The 25,000-nt window shown below is 48.5% G+C and overlaps 1 protein-coding gene across 2 annotated transcripts in view; it reads right to left on the bottom strand.

Moving 5' to 3' along the window:
- LOC110517083 (tetraspanin-18-like) overlaps nt 1–17,643 on the bottom strand; it is a 61,070-nt gene extending 43,427 nt beyond the window's left edge. Inside the window, exon 1 of one of the 2 annotated variants that reach the window (XM_036981636.1) lies at nt 17,223–17,643. The gene's annotated coding sequence lies outside the window, so the exon portion shown is untranslated. The remainder of the gene's footprint in view (nt 1–17,222) is intronic. The other variant, XM_036981637.1, reaches the window with a different exon arrangement.
- Between the last annotated feature and the right edge of the window lie 7,357 nt (nt 17,644–25,000).

Here is a 25,000-nt window from a genome sequence, read left to right as displayed (position 1 = left end):
GAACACTCAGGCTGAGATGACCGTGACCTCCACTCTCGCCGGGTGTCTCCGGGGGACTTGGGATACGCAGAAGACACATTTCCAAATTCACACATATTAATACAGAGTTGAAATAGGACCAATATAACCCCCCCTACCAGACGACCCTTAATGGTAATATGAAAGAAGCTGAGACGGCCGTGTTGCTGTAACAACACCTTAACATCCACAGCCAGTCGGACCCATCTGGTTTCAGCTGGACGCAACATAAACAGAGGAAGGAGATTGTTTTCTGTTTTCAACCAAGTAGTCCTAGTATAAGTCCCAAATCGCACCCTATTCCCTATACAGTGCTCTACTTTTGACCAGATCTCTATGGTTCCTGGTCAAAAGTAGTGCACTATATAGGGAATAGGTTGCGATTTGGGACTTATACTAGGACTACTGGTTGAAAACAGAAAACAATCTCCTTCCTCTGTAACCCAGTATCATAATGACCAATAGGCTCCTGGCTGTAACTCACCAAACACATGAGGACATGGTGTTCTTAACTGATGTTAATGTGGTGTTGTCAGAACAGCAGGACGGGTATGAAGACCAACACAGCATCAGGACCAGGCAAAGATAATGGCCAGATCAAATGAACTCCTTTTTAATATTTAGGAAATCATTAGCCAATCGAAGATAACGCAAGAAGCTTTTTGTCAGAGGTGATGTTTATCTATGTTTTCTGTTGTTGTTGTTGTTGTTGTGGTGGAGGGGTTCTATAGTCTGTACTGGGGTTCTGTTGTTGTTGTGGTGGAGGGGTTCTATAGTCTGTACTGGGGTTCTGTTGTTGTTGTTGTGGTGGAGGGGTTCTATAGTCTGTACTAGGGTTCTGTTGTTGTTGTTGTGGTGGAGGGGTTCTATAGTCTGTACTGGGGTTCTGTTGTTGTTGTTGTGGTGGAGGGGTTCTATAGTCTGTACTGGGGTTCTGTTGTTGTTGTGGTGGAGGGGTTCTATAGTCTGTACTGGGGTTCTGTTGTTGTTGTTGTGGTGGAGGGGTTCTATAGTCTGTACTGGGGTTCTGTTGTTGTTGTGGTGGAGGGGTTCTATAGTCTGTACTGGGGTTCTGTTGTTGTTGTTGTGGTGGAGGGGTTCTATAGTCTGTACTGGGGTTCTGTTGTTGTTGTTGTTGTTGTGGTGGAGGGGTTCTATAGTCTGTACTGGGGTTCTGTTGTTGTTGTTGTGGTGGAGGGGTTCTATAGTCTGTACTAGGGTTCTGTTGTTGTTGTTGTGGTGGAGGGGTTCTATAGTCTGTACTGGGGTTCTGTTGTTGTTGTGGTGGAGGGGTTCTATAGTCTGTACTGGGGTTCTGTTGTTGTTGTTGTGGTGGAGGGGTTCTATAGTCTGTACTGGGGTTCTGTTGTTATTGTTGTGGTGGAGGGGTTCTATAGTCTGTACTGGGGTTATGTTGTTGTTGTTGTTGTTGTGGTGGAGGGGTTCTATAGTCTGTACTGGGGTTCTGTTGTTGTTGTTGTGGTGGAGGGGTTCTATAGTCTGTACTGGGGTTCTGTTGTTGTTGTGGTGGATGGGTTCTATAGTCTGTACTGGGGTTCTGTTGTTGTTGTGGTGAAGGGGTTATATAGTCTGTACTGGGGTTCTGTTGTTGTTGTGGTGGAGGGGTTATATAGTCTATACTGGGGTTCTGTTGTTGTTGTGGTGGAGGGGTTATATAGTCTGTACTGGGGTTCTGTTGTTGTTGTGGTGGAGGGGTTATATAGTCTGTACTGGGGTTCTGTTGTTGTTGTGGTGGAGGGGTTATATAGTCTGTACTGGGGTTCTGTTGTTGTTGTGGTGGAGGGGTTATATAGTCTGTACTGGGGTTCTGTTGTTGTTGTGGTGGAGGAGTTATATAGTCTGTACTGGGGTTCTGTTGTTGTTGTCGTGGAGGGGTTATATAGTCTGTACTGGGGTTCTGTTGTTGTTGTGGTGGAGGGGTTCTATAGTCTGTACTGGGGTTCTGTTGTTGTTGTGGTGGAGGGGTTATATAGTCTGTACTGGGGTTCTGTTGTTGTTGTGGTGGAGGGGTTATATAGTCTGTACTGGGGTTCTGTTGTTGTTGTGGTGGAGGGGTTATATAGTCTGTACTGGGGTTCTGTTGTTGTTGTGGTGGAGGGGTTATATAGTCTGTACTGGGGTTCTGTTGTTGTTGTTGTGGTGGAGGGGTTCTATAGTCTGTACTGGGGTTATGTTGTGGTGGAGGGGTTCTATAGTCTGTACTGGGGTTCTGTTGTTGATGTTGTGGAGGGGTTCTATAGTCTGTTCTGGGGTTCTGTTGTTGTTGTGGAGGGGTTCTATAGTCTGTACTGGGGTTCTGTTGTTGTTGTGGTGGAGGGGTTATATAGTCTGTACTGGGGTTCTGTTGTTGTTGTGGTGGAGGGATTCTATAGTCTGTTCTGGGGTTCTGTTGTTGTTGTGGTGGAGGGGTTCTATAGTCTGTACTGGGGTTCTGTTGTTGTTGTTGTGGTGGAGGGGTTCTATAGGTTGTCCTGGGGTTCTGTTGTTGTTGTGGTGGAGGGGTTCTATAGTCTGTACTGGGGTTCTGTCGTTGTGGAGGGGTTCTATAGTCTGTTCTGTTGTTGTTGTGGTGGAGGGGTTCTATAGTCTGTACTGGGGTTCTGTTGTTGTTGTGGTGGAGGGGTTCTATAGTCTGTACTGGGGTTCTGTTGTTGTTGTGGTGGAGGGGTTCTATAGTCTGTACTGGGGTTCTGTTGTTGTTGTGGTGGAGGGGTTCAATAGTCTGTACTGGGGTTCTGTTGTTGTTGTGGTGGAGGGGTTCTATAGTCTGTCCTGGGGTTCTGTTGTTGTTGTGGTGGAGGGGTTCTATAGTCTGTACTGGGGTTCTGTCGTTGTGGAGGGGTTCTATAGTCTGTTCTGTTGTTGTTGTGGTGGAGGGGTTCTATAGTCTGTACTGGGGTTCTGTTGTGTTGTTGTGGTGGAGGGGTTCTATAGTCTGTACTGGGGTTCTGTTGTTGTTGTGGTGGTGGAAGGGTTCTATAGTCTGTACTGGGGTGCTGTTGTTGTTGTGGTGGAGGGGTTCTATAGTCTGTACTGTGGTTCTGTTGTTGTTGTGGTGGTGGAGGGGTTCTATAGTCTGTACTGGGCTTCTGTTGTTGTGGTGGAGGGGTTCTAAAGTCTGTTCTGTTGTTGTTGTGGTTGAGGGGTTCTATAGTCCGTACTGGGGTTCTGTTGTTGTTGTGGAGGGGTTCTATAGTCTGTACTGGGGTTATGTTGTTGTTGTGGTGGTGGAGGGGTTCTATAGTCTGTACTGGGGTTCTGTTGTTGTTGTGGTGGAGGGGTTCTATAGTCTGTACTGGGGTTCTGTTGTTGTTGTGGTGGAGGGGTTCTATAGTCTGTACTGGGGTTCTGTTGTTGTTGTGGTGGAGGGGTTCTATAGTCTGTCCTGGGGTTCTGTTGTTGTTGTGGTGGAGGGGTTCTATAGTCTGTACTGGGGTTCTGTCGTTGTGGAGGGGTTCTATAGTCTGTTCTGTTGTTGTTGTGGTGGAGGGGTTCTATAGTCTGTACTGGGGTTCTGTTGTGTTGTTGTGGTGGAGGGGTTCTATAGTCTGTACTGGGGTTCTGTTGTTGTTGTGGTGGTGGAGGGGTTCTATAGTCTGTACTGGGGTGCTGTTGTTGTTGTGGTGGAGGGGTTCTATAGTCTGTACTGTGGTTCTGTTGTTGTTGTGGTGGTGGAGGGGTTCTATAGTCTGTACTGGGCTTCTGTTGTTGTGGTGGAGGGGGTCTAAAGTCTGTTCTGTTGTTGTTGTGGTTGAGGGGTTCTATAGTCCGTACTGGGGTTCTGTTGTTGTTGTGGTGGAGGGGTTCTATAGTCTGTACTGGGGTTCTGTTGTTGTTGTGGTGGTGGAGGGGTTCCATAGTCTGTACTGGGGTTCTGTTGTTGTTGTGGTGGAGGGGTTCTATAGTCTGCACTGGGGTTCTGTTGTGTTGTTGTGGTGGAGGGGTTCTATAGTCTGTACTGGGGTTCTGCTGTGTTGTTGTGTTGGAGGGGTTCTATAGTCTGTACTGGGGTTCTGTTGTTGTTGTGGTGGAGGGGTTCTATAGTCCGTACTGGGGTTCTGTTGTTGTTGTTGTCGTGGTGGAGGGGTTCTATAGTCTGTACTGGGGTTCTGTTGTTGTTGTGGTGGAGGGGTTCTATAGTCTGTACTGGGGTTCCGTTGTTGTGGTGGAGGGGTTCTATAGTCTGTTCTGTTGTTGTGGTGGAGGGGTTCTATAGTCTGTTCTGTTGTTGTGGTGGTGGAGGGGTTCTATAGTCTGTACTGGGGTTCTGTTGTTGTGATGGAGGGGTTCTATAGTCTGTACTGTGATTATGTTGTTTTTGTGGTGGTGGAGGGGTTCTATAGTCTGTACTGGGGTTCTGTTGTTGTGGTGGAGGGGTTCTATAGTCTGTACTGGGTTTCTGTTGTTGTGGTGGAGGGGTTCTATAGTCTGTACTGGGGTTCTGTTGTTGTTGTGGAGGGGTTCTATAGTCTGTACTGGGGTTCTGTTGTTGTGGTGGAGGGGTTATATAGTCTGTACTGGGGTTCTGTTGTTGTTGTGGTGGAGGGGTTCTGTAGTCTGTACTGGGGTTCTGTTGTTGTGGTGGTGGAGGGGTTCTATAGTCTGTTCTGTTGTTGTGGTGGTGGAGGGGTTCTATAGTCTGTACTGGGGTTCTGTTGTTGTGGTGGTGGAGGGGTTATATAGTCTGTCCTGGGGTTCTGTTGTTGTTGTGGTGGAGGGGTTCTATAGTCTGTACTGGGGTTCTGTTGTTGTTGTGGTGGAGGGGTTCTATAGTCTGTACTGGGGTTCTGTTGTTGTTGTGGTGGTGGAGGGGTTCTATAGTCTGTACTGGGGTTCTGTTGTTGTTGTGGTGGAGGGGTTCTATAGTCTGTACTGGGGTTCTGTTGTTGTTGTGGTGGAGGGGTTCTATAGTCTGTCCTGGGGTTCTGTTGTTGTTGTGGTGGAGGGGTTCTATAGTCTGTACTGGGGTTCTGTCGTTGTGGAGGGGTTCTATAGTCTGTTCTGTTGTTGTTGTGGTGGAGGGGTTATATAGTCTGTACTGGGGTTCTGTTGTTGTTGTGGTGGAGGGGTTCTATAGTCTGTACTGGGGTTCTGTTGTTGTTGTGGTGGAGGGGTTCTATAGTCTGTACTGGGGTTCTGTTGTTGTTGTGGTGGAGGGGTTCTATAGTCTGTACTGGGGTTCTGTTGTTGTTGTGGTGGTGGAGGGGTTCTATAGTCTGTACTGGGGTTCTGTTGTTATGGTGGAGGGGTTCTATAGTCTGTTCTGTTGTTGTGGTGGTGGAGGGGTTCTGTAGTCTGTACTGGGGTTCTGTTCAGTTGTTGTTGTGGTGGAGGGGTTCTGGTGATGGAGGGGTTCTGTAGTTTGTACTGGGGTTCTGTTGTTGTTGTGGTGGAGGGGTTCTATAGTCTGTACTGGGGTTCTGTTGTTGTTGTGGTGGAGGGGTTCTATAGTCTGTACTGGGGTTCTGTTGTTGTTGTGGTGGAGGGGTTCTATAGTCCGTACTGGGGTTCTGTTGTTGTTGTGGTGGAGGGGTTCTATAATCTATTCTGTTGTTGTTGTGGTGGAGGGGTTCTGTAGTCTGTACTGGGGTTCTGTTCAGTTGTTGTTGTGGTGGAGGGGTTCTGGTGATGGAGGGGTTCTGTAGTTTGTACTGGGGTTCTGTTGTTGTGGTGGAGGGGTTCTATAGTCTGTACTGAGATACTGTAGTGTTGGCTGGAGGGGGGAAGTTCCGTGGGGGGTAAGGGGTTCAGAGGACAGTCCTATAGGAGGGGGTAGGGGGGTCGGGACAGTTCCTTGGGGGGGGGGGGGGGGGGGGGGGGGGTTAAGTGGCTAGGGGGGTAGGTAGCAGTGACCATCTGCTTTTAATTCAATAGGATTCATTTAATCCCATTAGATTTAGGAGACCTTGAAAGAGCCACACAGCATTACTCTTCTGGTGCCCAGTCAAATAATATCCATGACAACAGGCTGCTGAGTTAAAACACACGACAGACGTTTCATCAACACTATTAAGGGTATCAAGAGTCAGGGAGGTTTATTTCCATATCCCTCCTTTCCTCCTCCCGTGCTGACTATCACTCTGTCATATCAGTTACTCATTAGCAGAGAGAGAGCTAAGGGAGAGAGAGATAGAGAGAGAGCTAAGGGAGAGAGGGAGAGAGCTAAGGGAGAGAGGGCTGAGGGAGAGAGGGAGAGAGAGCTAAGGGAGAGAGGGAGAGAGAGAGAGCTAAGGGAGAGAGGAAGAGAGAGAGAGCTAAGGGGGAGAGGGAGAGCTAAGGGGGAGAGAGGGAGAGAGAGAGAGCTAAGGGAGAGAGGGAGAGAGAGAGCTGAGGGGGAGAGGGAGAGAGGGAGAGAGCTAAAGGGAGAGAGGGAGAGAGAGAGAGAGAGAGCTAAAGGGAGAGAGGGAGAGAGCGAGAGCTAAGGAAGAGAGGGAGAGAGAGAGCTAAAGGGAGAGAGGGTGAGAGAGAGAGCTAAGGGAGAGATGGAGAGCTAAGGGAGAGAGGGAGAGAGAGAGCTAAAGGGAGAGAGAGCTAAGGGAGAGAGGGAGAGAGAGAGCTAAAGGAAGAGAGGGAGAGAGAGAGCTAAGGGGTAGATGGAGAGAAAGAGAGCGAAGGGGGAGAGGGAGATAGAGAGCGAAGGGAGAGAGAGAGAGAGCTAAGGGAGAGAGGGAGAGAGAGAGCTAAGGGGGAGAGGGAGAGAGAGAGAGCTAAGGGTGAGAGGGAGAGAGCTAAGGGAGAGAGGGAGAGAGAGAGAGCTAAGGGAGAGAGGGAGAGAGCTAAACGGAGAGAGGGAGAGAAGGAGAGAGAGAGCTAAGGGAGAGAGGCAAAGAGGGAGAGAGAGAGCTAAAGGGAGAGAGGACTAAGGGAGAGAGGGAGCTAAGGGGGAGAGGGAGAGAGAGAGCTAAGGGAGAGAGAGCTAAGAGGGAGAGAGAGAGCTAAGGGAGAGAGGGAGAGAGAGAGAGCTAAGGGAGAGAGGGAGAGAAAGAGCTATAAGCAAGAGAGAGAGGGAGAGAGAGAGCGAGAGCTAAGCGAGAGAGAGAGAGAGCTAAGGGGGAGAGGGAGAAAGAGAGAACTAAGGGAGAGAGGGAGACAGAGAGAGCTAAGGGGGAGAGGGAGAGAGCTAAGGGAGAGAGGGAGAGAGAGCTAAGCGAGAGAGAAGAGAACCTTCACACACTGTTGGTTTGGGTGATCATTGATATATCTGTTTAATGTTGTTTATTAAAGTACTGTATATCAGAAACCTAGCGATCTGTGACAGAAGGCATTAAACCGACCTGCGCAAGGAGCTCATTAAATCAGACTGAACATTTTCAATACATTGGACATAATAAGCTGGTTACCTTCCAGCTACAACAGCCTTCATCAGGATCTAAGAAGACATTTTAAGACCTGGTCCTTCCATCTTCAGAGAACATATCTGGGGAGTTACCGTCCTCCTCGCCTCTCTACTCGCTAAGCGTTGTCAGGAAGTGGATCTCAGGAAGTCTCTTATCTCGCTCACCACCGTTCCCAGGGTCAAGGTCTCTCCTCCCGGCTGCAGCCCACACAGAGTCCCTGGAACAGCCTGTTTCCCTCAGCCCTGCCTTGTCCCTGACTCGCTGTTTCCCTCAGCCCTGCCTTGTCCCTGACTCCCTGTTTCCCTCAGCCCTGCCTTGTCCCCGACTCCCTGTTTCCCTCAGCCCTGCCTTGTCCCTGTAACAGCCTGTTTCCCTCAGCCCTGCCTTGTCCCTGACTCCCTGTTTCCCTCAGCCCTGCCTTGTCCCTGTAACAGCCTGTTTCCCTCAGCCCTGCCTTGTCCCTGACTCCCTGTTTCCCTCAGCCCTGCCTTGTCCCTGACTCCCTGTTTCCCTCAGCCCTGCCTTGTCCCTGTAACAGCCTGTTTCCCTCAGCCCTGCCTTGTCCCTGACTCCCTGTTTCCCTCAGCCCTGCCTTGTCCCTGTAACAGCCTGTTTCCCTCAGCCCTGCCTTGTCCCTGACTCCCTGTTTCCCTCAGCCCTGCCTTGTCCCTGACTCCCTGTTTCCCTCAGCCCTGCCTTGTCCCTGACTCCCTCTTTCCCTCAGCCCAGCCTTGTCCCTGACTCCCTGTTTCCCTCAGCCCTGCCTTGTCCCTGGAACAGCCTGTTTCTCCCAGCCCTGCCTTGTCCCTGGAACAGCCTGTTTCCCTCAGCCCTGCCTTGTCCCTGACCTCCTGTTTCCCTCAGCCCTGCCTTGTCCCTGACTCCCTGTTTCCCTCAGCCCTGCCTTGTCCCTGTAACAGCCTGTTTCCCTCAGCCCTGCCTTGTCCCTGACTCCCTGTTTCCCTCAGCCCTGCCTTGTCCCTGACTCCCTGTTTCCCTCAGCCCTGCCTTGTCCCTGACTCCCTCTTTCCCTCAACCCAGCCTTGTCCCTGACTCCCTGTTTCCCTCAGCCCCGCCTTGTCCCTGGAACAGCCTGTTTCTCTCAGCCCTGCCTTGTCCCTGGAACAGCCTGTTTCCCTCAGCTCTGCCTTGTCCCTGACTTCCTGTTTCCCTCAGCCCTGCCTTGTCCCTGACTCCCTGTTTCCCTCAGCCCTGCCTTGTCCCTGACTCCCTGTTTCCCTCAGCCCTGCCTTGTCCCTGACTCCCTGTTTCCCTCAGCCCTGCCTTGTCCCTGTAACAGCATGTTTCCCTCAGCCCTGCCTTGTCCCTGACTTCCTGTTTCCCTCAGCCCTGCCTCCTGTTTCCCTCAGCCCTGCCTTGTCCCTGACTCCCTGTCTGCATTAGTCCTGTCAGTCTGCATTAGTCCAGCAGGTCTGCATTAGTCCTGCCAGTCTTCAGGAGGACTGCCAGTCTGCATTAGTCCTGCCAGTCTTCAGGAGGCCTGCCAGTCTGCATTAGTCCTGCCAGTCTGCATTAGTCCCTCCAGTCTGCATTAGTCCTGCCAGTCTGCAGGAGGCCTGTCTGTATTAGTCCTGTCAGTCTGCAGGAGGACTGTCTGCAATAGTCCTGCCAGTCTTCATTAGTCCTGACAGTCTGCATTAGTCCCTCCAGTCTGCATTAGTCATGTCAGTCTGCATTAGTCCTGTCAGTCTGCATTAGTAATGTCAGTCTTCAGGATGACTGTCTGCATTAGTCCTGCCAGTCTGCATTAGTCCTGTCAGTCTGCATTAGTCCTGTCAGTCTGCATTTGTCCTGTCAGTCTGCATTAGTCTCATCAGTCTGCATTAGTCCTGCCAGTCTTCAGGAGGACTGTCTGTATTAGTCCTGCCAGTCTGCATTTGTCCTGCCAGTCTGCATTAGTCATATCAGTCTGCATTAGTCCTATCAGTCTGCATTAGTCCTGTCAGTCTGCATTAGTCCTGTCCGTCTGCATTAGTCCTGCCAGTCTTCAGGAGGACTGCCTGCATTAGTCCTGTCAGTCTGCATTAGTCCTGCCAGTCTTCAGGAGGACTGTCTGCAATAGTCCTGTCAGTCTACATTAGTCCTGCCAGTCTGCATTAGTCCTGCCAGTCTGCATTAGTCCTGCCAGTCTGCAGTATGCCAGTCTGCATTAGTCCTGCCAGTCTGCATTAGTCCTGCCAGTCTGCAGTAGTCCAGTCTGCATTAGTCCTTCCAGTCTGCATTAGTCCTTCCAGTCTGCATTAGTCCTGTCAGTCTGCATTAGTCCTGTCAGTCTGCATTAGTCCTGCCAGTCTGCATTAGTCCTGCCAGTCTGCAGTAGTCCAGTCTGCATTAGTCCTGCCAGTCTGCATTAGTCCTGCCAGTCTGCATTAGTCCTGCCTAGCCTAGCCTCTGTTCCCCGCCTGTGTTGGCTACAAACCTGGGTTCAAACAGTATTCGTTCTCTTCAGAATCCTATTTGAACCCTGAGGTCTGGTTGGATCAGCCAGCGTAGCGGGAGCTTGTCCCCTGCCCTGGCCTGGCAGGAGGGGAACAAACTAATTGCCAGACGGTCTTTCAGGCCCTCAGCCCCTACTGGGCTCTGCTGGTCTGGTCTGGAGTGACACCACGCTGTGATCCAACAATAGAACACACTCTGTCCCTAATGGAGCCCTGTCCTTTATGTTGTGCACTGCTACTGATCAGGGTGTGTGTGTGTGTGTGTGTGTGTGTGTGTGTGTGTGTGTACGTGTGTGTGTGTGTGTGTGTGTGTGTGTGTGTGTGTGTGTGTGTGTGTGTGTGTGTGTGTGTGTGCCACTACATAGGGAACAGTTAGCCATTTGAGATACAAGCAGAACCTTATTGTCAAACTGCAACAGGAAGGAAAGGAACAGATGGACTGATCATGTGACACTCACCATGACCCCTGACTCCCGGCTCTACACTCTCTTCCATGGTGACTCACCCTGACCCCTGTCTAGTAGCTACACCTGGACATGGCATGATAGCATGACTAGTATGTCATGTTCACACATGTTGTTGAACACAGACAACAACAACAAAAACTGGTCCCCTTTCCCTTTCACTGTTTGTGTGTCCCAAAAGGCACCATATAATTTCCTAAATAGTGCACTACTTTTGACCAAGGCCCAGTGTGCACTACATAGGGAATAGGATGCAATTTGTGACGTAGCCTGTGGCCTAATGAGCTCTCAGCAGCAGAAAATGTTGGGCTTGTCAATGAAGAAGGGCCCGGCCGTGAAGAGAAGACACCTGTGGTGTCTACTGGGCCACCTCTTTCTGCTTCAACACGGGGTCTGGGTGGTGTTTACTGGGCCACCTCTTTCTGCTTCAACACAGGGTCTGGGTGGTGTCTACTGGGCCACCTCTTTCTGCTTCAACACAGGGTCTGGGTGGTGTCTACTGGGCCACCTCTTTCTGCTTCAACACAGGGTCTGGGTGGTGTCTACTGGGCCACCTCTTTCTGCTTCAACACAGGGTCTGGGTGGTGTTTACTGGGCCACCTCTTTCTGCTTCAACACAGGGTCTAGGTGGTGTTTACTGGGCCACCTCTTTCTGCTTCAACACAGGGTCTGGGTGGTGTCTACTGGGCCACCTCTTTCTGCTCCAACACAGGGTCTGGGTGGTGTTTACTGGGCCACCTCTTTCTGCTTCAACACAGGGTCTGGGTGGTGTTTACTGGGCCACCTCTTTCTGCTTCAACACAGGGTCTGGGTGGTGTTTACTGGGCCACCTCTTTCTGCTCTTTCTGGTTATTTTGGTGGTAGGCAGTGTTGGGTTTTCTGTTATTTTGGTGGTAGGCAGTGTTGGGTTTTCTGTTATTTGGGTGGTAGGCAGTGTTGGGTTTTCTGTTATTTGGGTGGTAGGCTGTGTTGGGTTTTCTGTTATTTTGGTGGTAGGCTGTGTTGGGATAAGGTTATTTTGGTGGTAGGTAGAGTTGGGATAAGGTTATTTTGGTGGTAGGCAGTGTTGGGTTTTCTGTTATTTTGGTGGTAGGCAGTGTTGGGATAAGGTTATTTTGGTGGTAGGCTGTGTTGGGTTTTCTGTTATTTTGGTGGTAGGCAGTGTTGGGATAAGGTTATTTTGGTGGTAGACAGTGTTGGGATAAGGTTATTTTGGTGGTAGGCAGTGTTGGGATAAAGTTATTTTGGTGGTAGACAGTGTTGGGATAAGGTTATTTTGGTGGTAGGCAGTGTTGGGTTTTCTGTTATTTTGGTGGTAGGCAGTGTTGGGATAAGGTTATTTTGGTGGAAGACAGTGTTGGGGTAAGGTTATTTTGGTGGTAGGCAGTGTTGGGTTTTCTGTTATTTTGGTGGTAGGCAGTGTTGGGATAAGGTTATTTTGGTGGTAGACAGTGTTGGGATAAGGTTATTTTGGTGGTAGGCAGTGTTGGGTTTTCTGTTATTTTGGTGGTAGGCAGTGTTGGGATAAGGTTATTTTGGTGGTAGGCAGTGTTGGGATAAAGTTATTTTGGTGGTAGGCAGTGTTGGGTTTTCTGTTATTTTGGTAGTAGCCAGTGTTGGGTTTTCTGTTATTTTGGTGGTAGGCAGTGTTGGGATAAGGTTATTTTGGTGGTAGACAGTGTTGGGATAAGGTTATTTTGGTGGTAGGCAGTGTTGGGTTTTCTGTTATTTTGGTGGTAGGCAGTGTTGGGATAAGGTTATTTTGGTGGTAGGCTGTGTTGGGTTTTCTGTTATTTTGGTGGTAGGCAGTGTTGGGATAAGGTTATTTTGGTGGTAGACAGTGTTGGGATAAGGTTATTTTGGTGGTAGGCAGTGTTGGGATAAGGTTATTTTGGTGGTAGGCAGTGTTGGGATAAGGTTATTTTGGTGGTAGGCAGTGTTGGGATAAGGTTATTTTGGTGGTAGACAGTGTTGGGATAAGGTTATTTTGGTGGTAGACAGTGTTGGGTTTTCTGTTATTTTGGTGGTAGACTGTGTCGGGTTTTCGCCAAACATAGCGGTGTTGCTTGTGCCCAAAAAGGTCCATTTGGGACATGATGCACGGTCCAGAGTATGGACTTCAGGTTCTTCAGGTTTGTCCAGGTGGTTTCTGACCAAGTTAAGACGGGCAGTTTGGTTATTTTTTAACAGCAGAGCCTTTCTCCCTAGCAACCCTACCACGGGTGGCATTTTGATTCCGTGTTCTCCTTATTGTTGAAGCACAGTTACCTGAGACGCAGCAAGGGAGGTCCGCACATATCTAGATGTTATGTTTTGGGTTGGCTTTTAACTGATTTATTATTGTTCCTGTGGCTCTTTGGGATACTTTGGAAGGGCGTCCACTTCTAGACCGAGTTGCTGTCATGTTAAATACTCTCCATTTGTAAATGATTAGCCTCACTGATGGAGATCAAATCATTTTGAGATGATTTTACAGCCTTCTCCCAGACTGATGTGTTCTCACTACCCTCGTCCTGATGTCCTCTGATCTCCTGTCCTCTCTGTATGGTCTGCTTTGCATTCACCTGGACGGGTAACATTAAACTGAGCAGGTATCTCTCTATTTATCAGAGTCCCGCCCCCCCTAACCATCTCTCCTTTGATTGGTTCATTTGAGACCCACCTGATTCTACTTATTAACTACTTGATTTAACCCAATGCAACTCGAGGTTCACTTATCTTTTTGCATTAATTCATTTTTTAATGTTGTTTTTCTTACTACATTGTATTGGTACATATAAACCTGTTATGTCCGATTAAAAAAAGACTGGATCTGAGTAAATGAAGATTATGGTAAAAAAATATAAAAAACGACAAAAAATAAATCTGTAAATTGCACAAGGGGTTCACATACCTTCCATCAGTACTGTATGTAGTTCCAGATCTGTCCACACTGAAGGGGTTGAGGAAGAACGGCTACAGGGGTTCACATACCTTCCATCAGCACTGTATGTAGTTCCAGATCTGTGCACACTGAAGGGGTTGAGGAAGAACGGCTACAGGGGTTCACATACCTTCCATCAGCCCTGTATGTAGTTCCAGATCTGTCCACACTGAAGGGGTTGAGGAAGAACGGCTACAAGGGGTTCACATACCTTCCATCAGCACTGTATGTAGTTCCAGATCTGTCCACACTGAAGGGGTTGGGGCAGAACGGCTACAGGGGGACTCCTTTACAGCCACTCAGTTAGACCATACATACAAGGGATCACACTTCCAGTCTGTGATATATATATTTAAACTGTAACTGAGATTTCAGCATTGATAAATCCCCCCCCCCCAAAAAACAACTTTTGCAGCTGGTACGCCCACCCACTAAGCCTAGACACAGTGACACGGTGTGTAATTGACTTAAACCATGTGATTACTCTACCAGGCTCTACTGCCTGTCTACAGCTCCAGGTGCAGCTAGCTACCAGGTCGCTTCCAAAACATGGCATCCTATTCCCAACCCTACGGCTCCTGGTTAAATGTAGTGCACTATGTAGGGGAAAGGATGCCATTTGGGAAGCAATGTCTACAGCATTTTTCGAGCATCATATTCAAATCATCTATAAGTGACTTTGTTGAGCTTCACGATCAATTTGAGACACTTTCTGATAATTTGGACCTGGCGCACGGAAAAATGCTAATTATCGGTCGCGTGACTCGAATGGGATTTGTGCCACAAATGCTAAACACGTTAGCATGTGGAAACAGTGCCAGGGAAACTCAACCAAAGCATGGTTCTCTGTCATACCTTGTCCATAGACTGCTTACAGGGTCAGGAAACCAATGTGACCTGTTGTCATTCAGGTGAACTATCCCTTCATTTGTTTTTTTCCTGTAATGATTTTGTGTCGATATTGATGAAAATGAAGCATGGGTTTATTCTAAGGAAAAACAATCTAGCTATTGTTTAGCTAACGTTGGCTAACGTTAGCATTCAACTAGCTAGCCTATTTTAAGTTAGTATGATGTGAATTTGAAAAGTTTATGTATATATTATGTCAATTGGACATTTCTCCCAATACCTCTAATTCAACTCTCTTCAATAAGCTTTACCTCTCACTCTATACAATTCTGTTCTGCCTCCGGAACCCCTCCAAGCCCAGACCCCCTCAGACCCCAGACCCTCTCTGACCCCAGACCCCCCCCCCCCCCCCCCCAGACTCTCTCTAACCACAGACCCCCTCAGACCCCAGACCCTCTCTAACCCAAGACGCTCTCTAACTCCAGACCCTCTCTAACCCCAGACCCACTCTAACCGCAGACCCCCTTTAACCCCAGACCCCCTCTAACCCCAGACCCCCTCAGACCCTCTCTAACCCCAGACCCCCTCTAACCCCAGACCCCCTCTAACCCCAGACCCTCTCTGAACTTCAGACCCCCTCTAACCCCAGACCCCCTCAGACCCTCTCTAACCCCAGACCCTCTCTAACCCCAGACCCCCTCAGACCCTCTCTAACCCCAGACCCCCTCTAACCCCAGACCCTCTCTAACCCCAGACCCCCTCAGACCCTCTCTAACCCCAGACCCCCTCTAACCCCAGACCCCCTCTAACCCCAGACCCCCTCAGACCCTCTCTAACCCCAGACCCTCTCTAACCCCAGACCCCCTCAGACCCTCTCTAACCCCAGACCCCCTCTAACCCCAGACCCCCTTTAACCCCAGACCCCCTCTAACCCCAGACCCCCTCAGACCCTCTCTAACCCCAGACCCCCTCTAACCCCAGACCCCCTCTAACCTCAGACCCCCTCTGAACTTCAGACCCCCTCTAACCTCAGACCCTCTCTAACCTCAGACCCCCTCTAACCCCAGACCCCCTCAGACCCTCTCTAACCCCAGACCCCCTCAGACCCTCTCTAACCCCAGACCCCCTCTAACCCCAGACCCCCTCTAACCTCAGACCCCCTCTAACCCCAGACCCCCTCTAACCTCAGACCCCCTCTAACCCCAGACCCCCTCAGACCCTCTCTAACCCCAGACCCCCTCAGACCCTCTCTAACCCCAGACCCCCTCTAACCCCAGACCCCCTCTAACCTCAGACCCCCTCTAACCCCAGACCCTCTCTAACCCCAGACCCCCTCTAACCCCAGACCCCCTCTAACCTCAGACCCCCTCTGAACTTCAGACCCCCTCTAACCTCAGACCCTCTCTAACCTCAGACCCCCTCTAACCCCAGACCCCCTCAGACCCTCTCTAACCCCAGACCCCCTCAGACCCTCTCTAACCCCAGACCCCCTCTAACCCCAGACCCCCTCTAACCCCAGACCCCCTCTAACCCCAGACCCCCTCTAACCTCAGACCCCCTCTAACCCCAGACCCCCTCTAACCCCAGACCCCCTCTAACCCCAGACCCCCTCTAACCTCAGACCCCCTCTAACCCCAGACCCTCTCTAACCCCAGACCCCCTCTAACCCCAGACCCCCTCTAACCTCAGACCCCCTCTGAACTTCAGACCCCCTCTAACCTCAGACCCTCTCTAACCTCAGACCCCCTCTAACCCCAGACCCCCTCAGACCCTCTCTAACCCCAGACCCCCTCTAACCCCAGACCCCCTCTAACCCCAGACCCCCTCTAACCCCAGACCCCCTCTAACCTCAGACCCCCTCTAACCCCAGACCCCCTCTAACCCCAGACCCCCTCTAACCCCAGACCCTCTCTAACCCCAGACCCCCTCTAACCCCAGACCCCCTCTAACCCCAGACCCCCTCTAACCCCAGACCCCCTCTAACCCCAGACCCCCTCTAACCTCAGACCCCCTCTAACCCCAGACCCCCTCTAACCCCAGACCCCCTCTAACCCCAGACCCTCTCTAACCCCAGACCCCCTCTAACCCCAGACCCCCTCTAACCCCAGACCCCCTCTAACCCCAGACCCCCTCTAACCCCAGACCCCCTCTAACCTCAGACCCCCTCTAACCCCAGACCCCTGGTTAGCAGCACTATTACAGTAGATGTATTTCTGACTCCTGTGTTGGTTTGAAAAGGGATTGTCTCACCAGTAGGTTTCAGCTGTCTTTGTGATGACTGAATGTAGACTACAAGCTGCAGTATGCAGGTGAGAGGAGTCCAGGACCGGAAATACTATTTCACAAACCCAGTAAGGACACTTCCAACCCCTCGTTGCTGTTATTCCATGTTATGACCTGGTGTCATTACTATAGTACAGACAGACATGAAGTACGGTGAGACTAATAACAAACATATTAGAATAGTAGGCCGAGTTGCTGTCATGTTAAATACTCTCCATGTGTAAATGATTAGCCTCACAAGCGAACTGATGGACCTCAAATCATTTCGAGATGATTTTATAGCCTTCTCCCAGACTGATGTGTTCTCACTACCCTCCTCCTAATAACAAACATATTAGAATAGTAGCCTATTGGTCTTCAGACATTATGGCTTGATACATAGTTAATACACAGTTAATACATAGTCTAGTGGTTAGAGCGTTGGACTAGCAACAAGAAAGGTTGTAAGATCGAATCCCCGAGCTGACAAGATAAAAAATCTGTCATTCTGCCCCTGAACAAGGCAGTTAACCCACTGTTCCTAGGCCGTCATTGAAAATAAGAATTTGTTCTTAATTGACTTGCCTAGTTAAATAAATAAATAAATAACAAACAGACACATTTAGTCGTGCATTAGCCTATCGTCAAAATTGATGTAAGCCAAACCAAAACTTCCCGAGTTTCTGAGAGAAAACGTTCAGCACTGAATAAAAACATCGTGGTTGCTTGAGCCTATCAATTTCAAAAGCTAATGTGTTTTAATGTAACATAACAAAGAGGCTTGAATAAATTGGGTGGGATACAAAATCACAGTTAATATCCAAATACAATTTCGAATCACTGCGTGAACGGAATGGGGGACTGAATTGGAGAGAGCGCCTCAACTTACCCTTTATAGAACCGAGAGAAGTGAGATATGTTTCCCAAAGCTTTTAAAGAACACGAACCAGTAGATATATCCTAAATGTTACGAAACTGTCCTCGGGAATTACTAATAATCACGGATAAATCCAATAGTACGGGCGCAGCAACAGCGTTCAGTTCAGTCATGTGCTCATTCCTCACCGCGAGGTTCGCTCTGTGGTTGAAGTGTCCGTCCACCCGTTTCCATACGCGCAGCGCTTCACGCTACACCTCGAAGGTATGGTAGAGTACTGGACGCTCACACCCACCACTAAAAACTAGCATTGTTAACATTTCAAATAATAGGGCCTTTTTCTTCGACACAGCTTGAACTCAACTGCTATTTTGATTGGCATTCGTTCCATACAGTAGGCCCTAATTCATGCGTAATAACTTTCACAACGTGTTTTTTCTTGGTAGCCTATAACACAAAATAACATTTCATCCATTTGTGAGGTTTTTCTTTCGTGTTGGATGTTTTAAGGTGCAGCACAGATGGGCACTCGAGAGACAGGAGGGTATTTATGACACCCTCTTTCACTCTTGTCGCTCCTTTCAGATCACGACTCTTGGTTTAAAACCTTCCCCTCCCTCCCTCTATTCTCACCCCTGAGTCTAACCCATTCTCACCCCTTCTCATCCAGACTAATTGCCTTAAGCAATAAAACACCCTTTAATATAATTACATTTCAATTTAAGGGTTTTATTGGCAAGTGAAGTAGATAATAAACAACAGTGAAAACAAACAATAAAACATTAACAGTAAACATTATACTCACAAAAGTTACAAAACAATAAAGACATTTCAAATGTGATATTATGTCTTTATACAGTGTTGTAACGATGTGCAAATGGTTTAAAGTATAACAGGGAAAATAAATAAACTGGTGTTTTAACAATGTACAAGGGTAAATAAATAAGCATAAATATGGGTTGTATTTACAATGGTGTTTGTTCTTCACTTGTTGATCTTTTCTCGTGGCAACAGGTCACACATCTTGCTGCTGTGATGTCACACTGTGGTATTTCACCCCAGTAGATATGGGAGTTTATCAAACTTGGGTTTGTTTTTGAGTTCTTTGTGGTTCTGTGTTATCTGAGGGAAATATGTCTCTCTCTAATATGGTCATACATTCGGGAAGGAGGTTAGGACGTGCAGCTCAGATTCCACCTCATTTTGTCACATATGCCGAATACAACAGGTATTCATTCACCTTACGGTGAAAATGCTGACGTACAAGCACTTAACGAACAATGCAATTTTAAGACAAATAAGTGTTAAGAAAGTCAATGTGGAGGTTATATACAGGAGGTACCGGTACAGAGTCAATGTGGAGGCTATATACAGGGTATTACGGTACAGAGCCAATGTGGAGACTATATACAGGAGGTACCGGTACAGAGTCAATGTGGAGACTATATACAGGGAGTACCGGTACAGAGTCAATGTGGAGACTATATACAGGGAGTACCGGTACAGAGTCAATGTGGAGGCTATATACAGGAGGTACCGGTACAGAGTCAATGTGGAGACTATATACAGGAGGTACCGGTACAGAGTCAATGTGGAGACTATATACAGGAGGTACCGGTACAGAGTCAATGTGGAGGCTATATACAGGGTATTACGGTACAGAGTCAATGTGGAGACTATATACAGGGGGTACCGGTACAGAGTCAATGTGGAGGCTATATACAGGAGGTACCGGTACAGAGTCAATGTGGAGGCTATATACAGGGGATACCGGTACAGAGTCAATGTGGAGGCTATATACAGGAGGTACCGGTACAGAGTCAATGTGGAGGCTATATACAGGAGGTACCGGTACAGAGTCAATGTGGAGACTATATACAGGAGGTACCGGTACAGAGTCAATGTGGAGGCTATATACAGGGTATTACGGTACAGAGTCAATGTGGAGACTATATACAGGGGGTACCGGTACAGAGTCAATGTGGAGGCTATATACAGGAGGTACCGGTACAGAGTCAATGTGGAGGCTATATACAGGGGGTACCAGTACAGAGTCAATGTGGAGGTTATATACAGGGGATACCGGTACAGAGTCAATGTGGAGGCTATATACAGGGGGTACCGGTACAGAGTCAATGTGGAGGCTATATACAGGGGGTACCGGTACAGAGTCAATGTGGAGGCTATATACAGGGGGTACCAGTACAGAGTCAATGTGGAGGTTATATACAGGGGATACCGGTACAGAGTCAATGTGGAGGCTATATACAGGGGGTACCGGTACAGAGTCAATGTGGAGGCTATATACAGGGGGTACCGGTACAGAGTCAATGTGGAGGCTATATACAGGAGGTACCGGTACAGAGTCAATGTGGAGGCTATATACAGGAGGTACCGGTACAGAGTCAATGTGGAGGCTATATACAGGGGGTACCGGTACAGAGTCAATGTGGAGGCTATATACAGGGGTACCGGTACAGAGTCAATGTGGAGGCTATATAGAGGGGGTACCGGTACAGAGTCAATGTGGAGGCTATATACAGGGGGTACCGGTACAGAGTCAATGTGGAGGCTATATACAGGGGTACCGGTACAGAGTCAATGTGGAGGCTATATAGAGGGGGTACCGGTACAGAGTCAATGTGGAGGCTATATACAGGTGTTACCAGTACAGAGTCAATGTGGAGGCTATATACAGGGGCTACCGGTACAGAGTCAATGTGGAGGCTATACACAGGGGGTACCGGTACAGAGTCAATGTGGAGGCTATATACAGGGGGTACCGGTACAGAGTCAATGTGGAGGCTATATACAGGAGGTACCGGTACAGAGTCAATGTGGAGGCTATATACAGGAGGTACCGGTACAGAGTCAATGTGGAGGCTATATACAGGGGGTACCGGTACAGAGTCAATGTGGAGGCTATATACAGGGGGTACCGGTACAGAGTCAATGTGGAGGCTATATACAGGAGGTACCGGTACAGAGTCAATGTGGAGGCTATATACAGGGGGTACCGGTACAGAGTCAATGTGGAGGCTATATACAGGTGTTACCAGTACAGAGTCAATGTGGAGGCTATATACAGGGGGTACCGATACAGAGTCAATGTGGAGGCTATATACAGGGGCTACCGGTACAGAGTCAATGTGGAGGCTATACACAGGGGGTACCGGTACAGAGTCAATGTGGAGGCTATATACAGGGGGTACCGGTACAGAGTCAATGTGGAGGCTATATACAGGAGGTACCGGTACAGAGTCAATGTGGAGGCTATATACAGGAGGTACCGGTACAGAGTCAATGTGGAGGCTATATACAGGGGGTACCGGTACAGAGTCAATGTGGAGGCTATATACAGGGTGTTACGGTACAGATTCAATGTGGAGGCTATATACAGGGGTACCGGTACAGAGTCAATGTGGAGGCTATATACAGGGGGTACCGGTACAGAGTCAATGTGGAGGCTATATACAGGAGGTACCGGTACAGAGTCAATGTGGAGGCTATATACAGGGGCTACCGGTACAGAGTCAATGTGGAGGCTATACACAGGAGGTACCGGTACAGAGTCAATGTGGAGGCTATATACAGGGGGTACCGGTACAGAGTCAATGTGGAGGCTATATACAGGAGGTACCGGTACAGAGTCAATGTGGAGGCTATATACAGGAGGTACCGGTACAGAGTCAATGTGGAGGCTATATACAGGGGGTACCGGTACAGAGTCAATGTGGAGGCTATATACAGGGTGTTACGGTACAGATTCAATGTGGAGGCTATATACAGGGGTACCGGTACAGAGTCAATGTGGAGGCTATATACAGGGGGTACCGGTACAGAGTCAATGTGGAGGCTATATACAGGAGGTACCGGTACAGAGTCAATGTGGAGGCTATATACAGGGGCTACCGGTACAGAGTCAATGTGGAGGCTATACACAGGAGGTACCGGTACAGAGTCAATGTGGAGGCTATATACAGGGGGTACCGGTACAGAGTCAATGTGGAGGCTATTGTGACGACCCTCCCACTCTGTCTTCCGTATTCTGTCTTTGTTCTTGTTTCCTTATTAGGATGCCGGTGGGCGGAGTTGAGAGGTTCGTCAGCTACGTGGGCCAGGTGTGTCCCAGGATAAATACACCACTTCCCCATTCATGGAGGAGACTCTCTCCATGCAGACACACCTGGGCCCGGGTGTGTCCCGGGATGAATACACCTCTTCCCCAGTCATGGAGGAGACTCTCTCCATGCAGACACACCTGGGCCCGGTGTCTCCCAGGATAAATACACCTCTTCCCCATTCATGGAGGAGACTCTCTCCATGCAGACACACCTGGGCCCGGTGTCTCCCAGGATAAATACACCTCTTCCCCAGTCATGGAGGAGACTCTCTCCATGCAGACACACCTGGGCCCGGTGTCTCCCAGGATAAATACACCTCTTCCCCAGTCATGGAGGAGACTCTCTCCATGCAGACACCTTTGTAGATTGTGTTGTGGTTCTTGGTGGTTTTTGTTTGTTTGCTTTGGCACCTTTCACCACCCTGCATTATCACATTCATGCAAAACACTCACTTACACTACTGATTACTGATTACACACACCATTGTATATTTTCCTTAGTTGCTTTAGTTAATAAATATATATTTTGTTACTCCTTATCTCCACGTTGTCTCCCTTTGTTACGGGCTTTGAGCCGGTTCGTGACACTATATACAGGGGGTATCGGTACAGAGTCAATGTGGAGACTATATACAGGAGGTACCGGTACAGAGTCAATGTGGAGGCTATATACAGGGGGTACCGGTACAGAGTCAATGTGCTGGGGAACCGGTTAGTCAAGTTAATGGAGGTAATATGTACATGTAGGTAGAGTTAAGGTGACTATGCATAGATAATAAACAGAGAGAAGCAGCAGCGTAAAAATGGGGGGTTAGCCATTTGATTAGCTGTTCAGGAGTCTTATGGCTTGGGGTTAGAAGCTGTTAAGCCTCTTGGACCCAGACTTGGCGCTCCGGTACCGCTTGCCGTGCGGTAGCAGAGAGAACAGTCTATGACTAGGGTGGCTGGAGTCTGGAAAGATTTGGCATGGGTCCTCAGATCCTCAACAAGTTCTACAGTTACAGCATTGAGAGCATCCTGACTGGTTACATTACTGCCTGGTATGGCAACTGCTCGGCCTCCGACCGCAAGGCACTACAGAGGGTAATGCGTACGGCCCAGTACATCACTGGGCCCAAGCTTCCTGTCATCCTGGACCTCTATACCAGGCGGTGTCAGAGGAAGGTGGACACCAAGGAACTTAAAGTTCTCAACCTGCTCCACTGCAGCCCCGTCGATGAGAATGGAGGTGTGCTCGGCCCTCCATTTCCTGTAGTTCACGATCATCTCCTTTGTCTTGATCACGTTGAGGGAAAGGTTGTTATTCTGGCACCACATGGTCAGGTCTCTCACCTCCTCCCTATAGGCTGTCTCATCGTTGTCGGTGATCAGGCCTACCACTGTTGTGTTGTCGGCAAACTTAATGAAGGTTTTGGAGTCGTGCCTGGGCCGTGCAGTCATGGGTGAACATGAGGGGACTGAGCACGCACCCCTGACCCACCCTTACCAGAATCCAGTTGCAGAGGGAGGTGTTTAGTCCCAGGGTCCTTAGCTTGGTGATGAGCTTTGAGAACATTCTAGAATTCTAGAACATTTCTTCTGTCTGACTGCATTCTAGAACATTTCTTCTGTCTGACTTCATTCTAGAACATTTCTTCTGTCTGACTGCATTCTAGAACATTTCTTCTGTCTGACTTCATTCTAGAACATTTCTTCTGTCTGACTTCATTCTAGAACATATTTAAAGGCACAGTGGCCTATTTAAAGACACACTGGCATATTTAAAGGCACAGTGGCCTATTTAACGACACACTGGCATATTTAAAGGCACAGTGGCCTATTTAACGACACACTGGCATATTTAAAGGCACAGTGGCCTATTTAAAGACACACTGGCATATTTAAAGGCACAGTGGCCTATTTAAAGACACACTGGCATATTTAAAGGCACAGTGGCCTATTTAACGACACACTGGCATATTTAAAGGCACAGTGGCCTATTTAAAGACACACTGGCATATTTAAAGGCACAGTGGCCTATTTAACGACACACTGGCATATTTAAAGGCACAGTGGCCTATTTAAAGACACACTGGCATATTTAAAGGCACAGTGGCCTATTTAACGACACACTGGCATATTTAAAGGCACAGTGGCCTATTTAAAGACACACTGGCATATTTAAAGGCACAGTGGCCTATTTAACGACACACTGGCATATTTAAAGGCACAGTGGCCTATTTAAAGACACACTGGCATATTTAAAGGCACAGTGGCATATTTAAAGGCACACGGGCCTATTTAAAGACACAGTGGCCTATTTAAAGACACACTGGCATATTTAAAGGCACACGGGCCTATTTAAAGGCACAGTGGCCTATTTAACGACACACTGGCATATTTAAAGGCACAGTGGCATATTTAAAGGCACACGGGCCTATTTAAAGACACACAGGTCTATTTAAAGACACACTGGCATATTTAAAGGCACAGTGGCCTATTTAACGACACACAGGCATATTTAAAGGCACAGTGGCCTATTTAAAGACACACTGGCATATTTAAAGGCACAGTGGCATATTTAAAGGCACACAGGCATATTTAAAGACATTTGGTGCAATTTACAGTGTTATTATTGCTTGACAACAGAGTGTAAGGTTAAAGACGTACACAACAGTACCCTCTTTGTTTGTTCCAAGACAGAGTAAACCTTTATGTTGTCCTAGCAACTGTTGACACAGAACTCACTCACAGGCTACTTCCCAAATGGAACACTATTCCCTATACAGTGCACTGCTTTTGACCAGGGGGGCCCACAGGAATCTAGTCAACACTAGTGCACTATAGGGAAAAGGGGGGCCATTTGGGACAGAGACGCTGACTCAGATTGGAGTTTGTTGCTACAGCCAAGAAGAAGCTGCGTTGTGGTTTCAGAAGAAGCTGCGTTGTGGTTTCAGAAGCTGTGTTGTGGTTTCAGAAGAAGCTGTGTTGTGGTTTCAGAAGCTGTGTTGTGGTTTCAGAAGAAGCTGTGTTGTGGTTTCAGAAGAAGCTGTGTTGTGGTTTCAGAAGAAGCTGTGTTGTGGTTTCAGAAGAAGCTGTGTTGTGGTTTCAGAAGAAGCTGTGTTGTGGTTTCAGAAGAAGCTGTGTTGTGGTTTCAGAAGAAGCTGTGTTTTGGTTTCAGAAGATGTGTTTTGGTTTCAGAAGCTGTGTTGTGGTTTCAGAAGAAGCTGTGTTGTGGTTTCAGAAGAAGCTGTGTTGTGGTTTCAGAAGATGTGTTTTGGTTTCAGAAGCTGTGTTGTGGTTTCAGAAGAAGCTGCGTTGTGGTTTCAGAAGATGTGTTTTGGTTTCAGAAGAAGCTGTGTTGTGGTTTCAGAAGAAGCTGTGTTGTGGTTTCAGAAGCTGTGTTGTGGTTTCAGAAGCTGTGTTGTGGATTCAGAAGCTGTGTTGTGGATTCAGAAGCTGTGTTGTGGTTTCAGAAGCTGTGTTGTGGATTCAGAAGCTGTGTTGTAGATTCAGAAGCTGTGTTGTGGTTTCAGAAGCTGTGTTGTGGTTTCAGAAGCTGTGTTGTGGATTCAGAAGCTGTGTTGTGGATTCAGAAGCTGTGTTGTGGTTTCAGAAGCTGTGTTGTGGTTTCAGAAGAAGATGTGTTGTGGTTTCAGAAGAACCTGTGTTGTGGATTCAGAAGAAC

Source organism: Oncorhynchus mykiss, chromosome 6 (genome assembly GCF_013265735.2).
Source record: "Oncorhynchus mykiss isolate Arlee chromosome 6, USDA_OmykA_1.1, whole genome shotgun sequence".
Classification (NCBI taxonomy): Eukaryota; Metazoa; Chordata; class Actinopteri; order Salmoniformes; family Salmonidae; genus Oncorhynchus; species Oncorhynchus mykiss.
The sequence above is the reverse complement of the archived record's forward strand: the minus strand, read 5'-3'. Positions and strand labels throughout refer to the sequence as shown.